The following is a 9,502-nucleotide window of genomic DNA, read 5'->3' as shown; positions in this document are numbered from 1 at the left end:
GACTGACATCCCTCAGAAGAGGGGGTGGGAGGGGTTGGGGGGTGGGAAGAGATAAACCACAGAACTTATATGCATGTATGCATGACCAATGGACATGGACAACTAAGCAGGGGACGGGGGAGTGGGGTGGGGGGTGCCAATGGGGTAAAAAGGTAAAATGTCTGTAACAAAAAAATAAATAAAAATTCATAAAGATTAAAAAAAAAAAAAAAAAAAAAGAAAAAAGGCTACATCTGAATGTCAATCCGCACTGGGGTTATCCCCAGAGGACAGCCAATGGTTGATGACATTCTCCTGATCTCGAGTCAGCATTTAAGAGAATGGAGAAAATTGCCCCGATCATCCAAATGCATGTCCTCTTTTTCAGTACGTGCATTTGGATAATCGGTGCAATTTTTGTTGTGGCAAGAATGGAGTAGCAAACACGAGACATTGCTTTTCCAAAATGAATTATGATGGCTGTCAAAGTACAGAACACTCATGTGAGGTTTTGAAGTGAAGAATGGTAATTGTAACAAAGATCATTTCTGTGATTTCAGGATGTTTGTTCAAGTGACATCTGGCAGCAAATTTTTAGTATCTTGAAAGACCTGAATCAATCACTTCAGGCCCAAACTATAAAAATTCTTCGCTTTGAGAATAGGCTGTCAGATTTTGTAAGACAACCCAGCTGTATTGCTAATGGCTCAGGCCCTGAGAGCTGGACCCTGCCCAACTCGAGGTGATTTCCTTCGCTCATTGGTGAAATACATCAATGGCATATTGCTGAGCATGCTTAAAACTCATGTCCAAATGTTGCAACAGAACGTGAAGGAATTATTTCCAGGGCTATCTGCAATCTAAGAATGGATTAGGCTCCCATCCAGATATAGTTTTTGTAAAATATTACAAAATATTATCCTTGTTACTAATATGAAATATATTATTTAGAATGTCAATGCCTCCTCTTACCAGGCATCTTCATGAAAGTGACATCGTCATTAAGCCTTGTGAGACAATCCCAAACGCACCGCCATGATGCCCAGGAAACACAGAACTACCCGGAAGCCCTATTTCTTCTTTAAGATCATCTTGCCCTGGCCGGTTTGGTTCAGCGGTTAGAGAGTCAGCCTGCGGTCCTGAGAGACCCGGGTTCGGTTCCCGCTAAGGGCGCGTACCTCGGTTGCAGTTTGTCCCCGGCCCTGGTTGGTTGTGGGGGTGGCAGCCACTCGATGTGTTCCTTTCACATCGATGTTTCTCTCTCTCTCTCTCTCTCTGTTCCTCTCTCTCCCTCCCACTCTACCTGAACAAAAAATGGAAAAATGTCCTCGGGTGAAGATAAAAAAAAAAAAAAAGATCATCTAATTTTTGGATGACCATCCAAAGTGCTTCATTGTGGGAGCAGACAATGGGGGTTCCAAGCAGATGCAGCTGGTCCACACGTCCCATCCCTGAGCAGGTAGTCTGGTCCTGATGGAACCGTTCTGTGCAAGGCCGTACAAGGACATCTGGAAAACAACCCAGCTCTGGAGAAACTGGTGCCTCATATCCGAGGAAAGGATGGTTTTTCTGCGCAGCTGGGAGAAAGTCCCTGAGATCAGGGGCATGCTGCTGGCCAACGAGGTGCCAGCTGCCGCCCAGGCTGGTGCCACTGCCCAGTGTGAAGTCACTGTGCCAGCCCAGAGTACTGATCTGAGGCCCGAGAAGATCCCCTGCTTCCAGGCTTCAGCAATCACCCCTACAGTCTCTAGGGCCACCACTGAAATCCTGAGTGGCATGCAGCTGATTAAGACTGGAGACAAAGGGGGAGCCAGTGAGACCACACTGCTGACCGTCTCCCCTTCTCCCTTGAGCTGCTCAGCAGCAAGTGTTGGACAGCAGTGGCCTCTACAACCCAGAAGTGCCTGGCCGTCCAGAGGAGCCTGCTGGGTGCTTCCTACTGGGTGTCCCCGACATTGCCGGGGCGTGTCTGCAGGTGGGTTACCCAGCCGTTACATCAGTACCCCAGTCTATCATCAATGGACACAAGTGGGCACTGGTTTTGTCTGTGGAGACTGATGACTTTCCCACTTGCTGGAAAGTTCAAGGCCTTCTTGGCTGACCCACCTGCATTCGTGGCCGCTGCCCCATGGCAGCTGCCGCTGCCGTTGCCCCTGCTGCTGCCGCAGCCCCGGCCACGGTGGAAGCAAAGGAAGGGTCAGAGGAGAGGGACGAGGACATGGGATTTGGTCTCTCACTGATCACCAAAAACACCGACTCGGCCAGCTTTATTTGTGAAACAAGAAAATAGAGGCTTACTTTTTGTAAAGTGAATAAAAATGTTAACAAATATTTTTATTTGTTAAATAAATCCTTCAGGTCTTTCTGCAACCGCCTGAGTGTGCATGGCATACCATTAAGTGATGCATAAAAACGTCCCAGGAACGCCATTAGCTGCTCCTTTGAACAGCCTCTGGAGAGTCAGTAGAGTTGAGTTCTAAGCCTCAGGAGAGGCTGGGCCAGAGGAATCCTACAACTTGGACAGTCCTTGGGCCCCTTTACCTCTTCTGTCACCTTTGTGCCCTGTCCACAGGTCTGAATATCCAAACACTTAGGCTTCAGATGGTAAATTTCCATCCAAATGTGAAGCACACAGTCACTGATTAAAGGCCTAGAGGGCAGTAGCCGCTCTCGGAGGAGGAACAGGGCCTCTGCTCCACCGAGGACGGCGAGTGCAGGGAGCAGCGAGGTGTCGCTGATGCTCAGGCTGTCTCACATCCGGGCATTTCTCAAAAAAATTGTTTTTTCAACTTTTATTAATTTATTTTTGTTACGGATGTTCCCCCTCCCCCCCCCAGACACCCTCCCCACCCCCACCCCCAGCATCGTTGTCTATGTCCATTGGTTACACGTACATATAAGTTCTTTGGTTTATCTCATCCATCCCCCCTGCCCCCCTCTTCTGAGGTTTGTCAGTCTGTACCCTTCTATGTCTCTGGGTCTATTTTGTTCATCAGCTTATTTTGTTCATTATATTCCACAAATAAGTGAGATCATGTGGTATTTGTCTTTCTCTGATTGGCTTATTTCGCTTAGCATAATCAAAAAAATTTTTTAACCAGCAACTTTTCATAAAAAATATATTTTCTAACACAACCCAATACATCCATATACATATACATATACATATACATATACATATACATATACATATACATATACATATACATGTATGACAGAACACAAATTTCCCAAATCAACACTTCCCTCTCCCCTTTGAATTGAACCTAATATTTTCTTTCTCTTATTTTCCAGTTACTCTGTTCTATTTCATTTATTTAAATTTTGTGCAAATGGAGAACAGATCAGTGGTTTCCAGGGGTATGAACAGGATAGGAGGTTGGGGGGTGACTTTAAGGGGGAGCATCGCCTTTTGTGGTGAGGGAGAAGGCTGTAAATTGATGGTGGTGGCATTTACACACGTGACAGAATCACACACATACACATCATGGTGTGCACGTAAAATCTGTTGAAACTGAGCAAGGCCACTTGTCTCTAGTAGTTAAATGCATTATGCCCATGACCATTTCCTGGTGTTAATAGGTACTGTACTCAGGAAAGATGCTGCCATCTGGGGAAACTGGTAATGGATACATGGGACCTCACATGGGACCTCTCTGAACTATTTTTGTTACTTCTTGTGTATCTCTAATTATTTCAAAACAAAAGCTTTTTAAAATGTTGCTCCAGACTCATTAAACTGGCATCATGAGGTCACAACCCAGAGCTGAAATATTAAGCTCTGTTGCGCCAAGGGTGGGCGCTGGTTGAGCAAGGGTGTGGCTCTGTGGACTGGTCTGTCTGAAGAGCGGCTCTGGCCTGTGCAGACCTATATTCGCGCTGGCTGGGACTTGAACGTGTCAAATCTGTGAGTGGCCAATGGAGCCAGATTCTCGAGGTTGTGTTGAGCCACCCCACCCTCCATTAAAATAAAACAAAAAACAGCTGCTTCTCATTACACCTCTGGGACATTAGGGCGGTGTTTCTGAAAGCATGGTCCCTGGCCCTTGGCCTCACTAAGGGCACATGCTGGGCATGCAGATCCCTGGTACCCACTGAGACGTGCTTAATTAGACTCTTCAAGGTGGGGTTCAGAAATACGCATTTTAAAGATTTTAGGCTCCCCAGAAAAAAATTTTAAATATATTTTTTCATTAATTTTTTTTCTTTTTAGAGAAAGGAAAGAAAAGAGAGAAATGTCAATGTGAAAGAGAAACACTGATGGACTGCTTCCTGCTCAGCCCCGACTGGGGGTCGAGCCCGCAACCCGGGCACGTGCCCTGACCAGCAATCCAACCAGGACCTCTCAGTCCATGGAACAATTCTCAATCCACTGAGCCACACCAGCCGGGCTCCCCAGAGGTTTTCATGCTCACCCAGTCGTTGGGAGACATGAAGAAGTTTGCTAAAACTGGATGTATGAGTAAGTGGGATGTCAATTCCAGCGAACACTGGACGTGAATTTTGAGTTTCAAGTTCCTCTGTTCTGAAAATAGGATTTCTGAGGGTAACCTTCTTTCTAGTTTATGTGCTCCTTAAACAATGAAGTTTTCACTGTTGACATAAGCCACATTTTCTGCCTTTTATGACAAAACATTAGTGACTCAGTTTCTCCAAGTCTGAAGACAAAAATTCCAGAGATCGCCCACGTTCATAGCACTTCTGTAGACGGCGCTGTTTGTTCTCAGATGGAAGTCATTTCATTAGCATAAGTGGACACATAGCCTATAAACACAGGCGCATGTGTTTCATATTCTACTTCTGTTTATTTACACGTTCCGTAAACACATGTATACACAGAGCCACATGGGCATTTTTAGGGGAGCACATGGAACATTTTGCTCATGCAAATACCAACATTGACGACTTGGGGCTTTCTTCTCAGGTGGCAAATCGGTTAGCACTTGGAGGTTCTTAGGTAACTCATTTTACTACCTTCCCCCAGGTAAAAATGTGCCCCACAGTATCAGCTCCTGGAATTTCCTCAACCTCCTTCCTCCCATGAGGAAGTCCTGGCCCCTTGAGCTTCTAATTTACTGGGAAATGAGTAAATCTTGAATGTTCATGATTTCTAATAAATCAATATCATGGCCTTCTCAGGTAACATCTCTAGACCCTCAATGCCTAACCTTAATGAAGAGAAGTTGACTCAGATTGAGGACGGAGCTACTTTCTGCCAAAAAGATCTTACAGCTCCCTTCTCTTGACACCAAGGTCTTGGACCTACTTGGAGTGGAGAAATCGAGTTAAAACAAACCTAGTTCTGGAAAGTCAGGATCAAACAGAGCTAGGGATGGGGGCTGGAATGGGAAAGGCAGCTACAGGCACTGTTAGTTTTTAAAATAATGTCTCTCTTACAAGGTACTTGCCAAAGAGACTGAAATAGACTCAACTATTATCACATGCATGAGAAACAATCAGTTAACTACAGCCCACTGTCTCCTGAGCTAAATCTAAATTTTTTTACTAGGATAAATACAATGCAGAAAGAAAAGAATGTTAGGTAGAACTGTGCTCCAAAAGTTCTCTTGATTTAAATGACATGTTTTGGTCCAGAGACTGTGTGACCCTTTTTTCTCCTCTCTTTAAATTTGTTAAGCATTATTATTATTATTATTATTTTGACAGTCCTGCTTGGACTGTACTCTGCACCAGACACAGGCTGAACGCTTCACATTCATCCTTACAAAGGCCCGTGGCTTTGGTATTGTCCTCACCTCATGGGAAAACAAATGCTCGTAAAGAGCCAATATTTTGCTTGAGGTTAAACAGCTGATTGGTAGCTGAGCCAAGATCTGAACCCAAGCCTATGTGCTTCCCAGAACCTCAGAATGTGATCTAATTTGGAGATAGGGTGATTTGCAAGTGTAATTCTTTAAGATGAGGTCATAGTGAAGTAGGGTGGGCCCCTACTCCGATGTGATCGTGTCCTTGTAGGAGGAGAAGACCCAGAAGCACAGGGAGAGTGCCTGTGATGGTGGAAGAGGCAGAGACTGGGATGGTGGTGACACGGGACAGATCCCCCTGGAGCCTTCAGAGAGAGCGTTGCCCTATTGACAACTTGCTTCTGGACTTCTGGCCTCCAGAACTGTGAGACAATTAGTTTCTGTTGTTTTACAAAGTACACATGATCCAGAGCCAAGCACTGTGGATTGCACACTTTCAAGTATTCTTCACATCCTTCCCACGTCCATTCCATCTACTCCCACCTTTCCAAAACAGTAACAACTCTCTTATGTATTGTATTTTCTTCTCTTTCATTGTTTGATCAGCTATACTCTTTTGTTGTTGTTGTTAATCCTCACCCAAGGATATTTTTCACTGATAGTTTAGATAGAGTGGAAAGGAGGAAGGAGGAGGAGAGAGAGAGAAACATCAATGTGAGAGAGACACATCAATTGGTTGCCTCCTGAATGAGCCTGACCAGGGCTGGGGATTGAACCTGCAACACAGGTATGTGCCCTTGACTGGGAATCGAACCCATGACCCTTTGGTCTCCGAGCCAACTCTTTAACCGCTGAGCCAAACCATCCATGGTGATTAGCTATACTTTTTATGGGAGGTGCTTTTAAAACAGTGAAGACAGCTGTAAACCTCAGCATTCTCTGCATTTTATCATTATCATCATCATCATCGTCGTCATAATCATAATCATCATTTCAGTTCTTGGAATAGGTCCAGTTGAGATAGTGGACCCATCTTTGTTTCAGAACATTGACACTAAACCTTGAACATCTGGCTATGAGTGAAAATCCCCAGTAGATGGCAGTGTGGATCATAAAAACTCCAGTATCCTCTCCTAGCCTGGAAACCACCACCTTATGAGACCTGCTGGTACAAGGCAGGCATTGGGCCCCAGGCCTTTGTGAGTGATCTGGGAACAGCAGTCAGACCACTACCTAACCAGAGAGGCCACTGGGGTAAATATTTTCCAACTTTTCAATATCCTTTCTTCTTGCTAAAGAGAAAAACACTGAACTGCAACTCTACGCCCTTCACTCAAAGAAATTTACAGTTCACACACTGGAGATTTTTGTTTCCAATATCAACATATTAGCTATAACCTCCATCTTCAGTCTCCTATTGATCTGAGGGTTTAAGGCAGGCATCTCAGTTCCAGCATATAGATTGTGGATGCAAGAGGCGAGGGCCGAGAAAGAATAGAAGGAAAAGAGCTTGGGAGCAGCAGGGAAACAGAACACGAACACTACTGCAAAGCTTACCAGCTGTGTGATCCAGCAGTGCTCAGCCTCTCTGAGCCTAGTTGCCTTGTTTTTGTTTTCTTCATGAGCATAATGTCTGCTGTGCTGATTCCGCACTGTCATAGTACAGCTCAAGAAGACTTTTAAAACTATAAAATGTCCCAGCCGGGGTGGCTCAGTGGTTGAGCATCGACCCATGCTCCAAGAGGTCACCGGTTTGATTCCCGGTCAGGGCACATGCCCAGGTTGTGGGCCAAATCCCCAGTGGGGGGCATGCAGGAGGCGGCCAATAGATGTTCTTTCATCAGTGTTTCTATCTCCCTCTCCTTCTCCCTTCCTCTCTCTCTAAAATCAATAAAGGAAAAAAAAATTTTTTTAACTATAAAATGTTTTATTATCTATTTTCATAAGTATGCTCTAACAGTGATTCTCAACATTATCTTGGATCAGAATCACCTGAAGGGCTTGTTGAGCATGGACTGTGGTGTCCCAGCCCAGAGTTGCTGATTCAGTTAGTCTGGGGTGAGCCAGAGATGTGCAGCCCGAACCAATTCCTGGTGATGCCGATGCTGCTGGTGCCAGGAGGACACTGTGAGAACCACTGGCTAGAGCCCGGCTGAGAGGACCTGGTACCTTGGAGGACTTCTACATTTCTTAGGACTCCCTAGGCTATTTGTAACTCAAAATTAAGGAACTTCTTTTCACAAAACTAGGAAACGTCCTCATCTTTACAGAGCACACACGCTCGGTGCCCAGATGTCACCAAAGGTGTGGCTATCTTATGGGTCACGTCCTTTCCGGTGGCTGTCAGTGTGCACCAGTGCATGTGCACTGCCACTGTGCCAGGAGCCGGTGGCTGCTGAATCACCGTGGGATCCGAAGGGAGGCTGGGTGAGGACCGGGGCCTGCCCTGGGAACGCGACAGAGGAGGTCGGAGGTGGTCGGGCTGCTGCCTTCCCGCCCCTCACTCTGCTCCATCTTCACCATAGTACCCGACACTGTCTGATATATTTTCATTTTGTTTACTAGGCTTATTTCTTGTTTACCCCCCAATATAAAGAACAGAGAGTTTGGTTCACTTTTATATGTCCCAAGAACAATGGCTGGGAAAGAATAGACACACAAACATTTCACTGAGTGAACGAACACATGTGGGCCGTTCCCAGCACTCATGGTGCCACAAGGCAGATCTGAGCCTCCTTACCTCCTTCTGAATGACTGGGAGGACTGCTCATTGTTTTCAGCAAAAGGCATACTGACTATAATGAACTCTGAAACCCAGGTATTTGGGGAGGAGGCCCCAATGTCAAAGAACATGGAATTAAAAAATCAAAGGAGTTAGCACCGAAAGGAGCTAAGGGAGTCTCTAACTCCCAATACTTGACAGATGAGGGATTAGAAGCTCCCTTCCCACAGCTGGCTGAGGAGGGGAGAGGGCCCAGGTCTCCCCTCCTCAACTGGAGTGACACCCTGAGGAAGGAACCCCTGATGACACCCTTCTAGTAATGGCAAATGGACAGAATGCAAGTTAGATGAGTGAGGGCTGGTGAGTGGCTTCCATCCTGCCCAGAGGCTTCCACTTTGTTGACTTCCAAATACCAGCCTGTGTTCTGCACAGTTAAGTGTTCAGTCCAGGGTTAGGGAGAAGGGGACTCTAGCACACTGCTGGGCATGCAGACTGGTGCAGCCACTATGGGAAACACTATGGAGTTTCCTCAAAAAATTAAAAATGGAACTGCCATTTGACCCAGTGATCCCACTTCTAGGAATATACCCCAAGAAGTCTGAAACACCAATCAGAAAGAATATATGTACCCCTATGTTCATAGCAGCACTATTTACAGTTGCTAAAATCTGGAAACAGCCAAGTGTCCATCAATAGATGAGTGGATAAAAAAGCTGTGGTACATATACACAATGGAGTACTATGCAGCTGTAAGAAAGAAAGATCTCTTATCCTTTGAGATGACATGGAGGGACCTGGAGAGTATTATGCTAAGCAAAATAAGCCAATCAGAGAAAAACAAATATCACATGATCTCACTTATTTGTGGAATATGATGAATAAAATAAATGATAAACAAAATAGACCCAGAAACATGAAAGTAGGGATCAGACTGACAAACTTCGGGGTGGGGAGTTGGGGCAGGAAGAGATAAACCAAAGAACTTATATTTATATAGGCATAACCAATGGACATAAACAACAATACTATGGGGGGGGGGGGGGGGCAGGAGCTGGGAGGAGGGATTCAATGGGAGAAAAAGAAGAAACATCTGTAA

General features: G+C 45.4%; 1 pseudogene; it reads left to right on the top strand.

The window, feature by feature from the left end:
• The first annotated feature begins 1,017 nt into the window (after positions 1–1,017).
• Positions 1,018–2,269, top strand: LOC118629361 (annotated as a pseudogene).
• The last annotated feature ends 7,233 nt before the right edge of the window (positions 2,270–9,502 follow it).

The sequence above is a fragment of the Molossus molossus genome, unplaced genomic scaffold (assembly GCF_014108415.1).
Source record: "Molossus molossus isolate mMolMol1 unplaced genomic scaffold, mMolMol1.p scaffold_m16_p_14, whole genome shotgun sequence".
Taxonomy (NCBI): Eukaryota; Metazoa; Chordata; class Mammalia; order Chiroptera; family Molossidae; genus Molossus; species Molossus molossus.
Note: the sequence above shows the minus strand (reverse complement) of the source record. Positions and strands in the feature narration are given on the sequence as shown.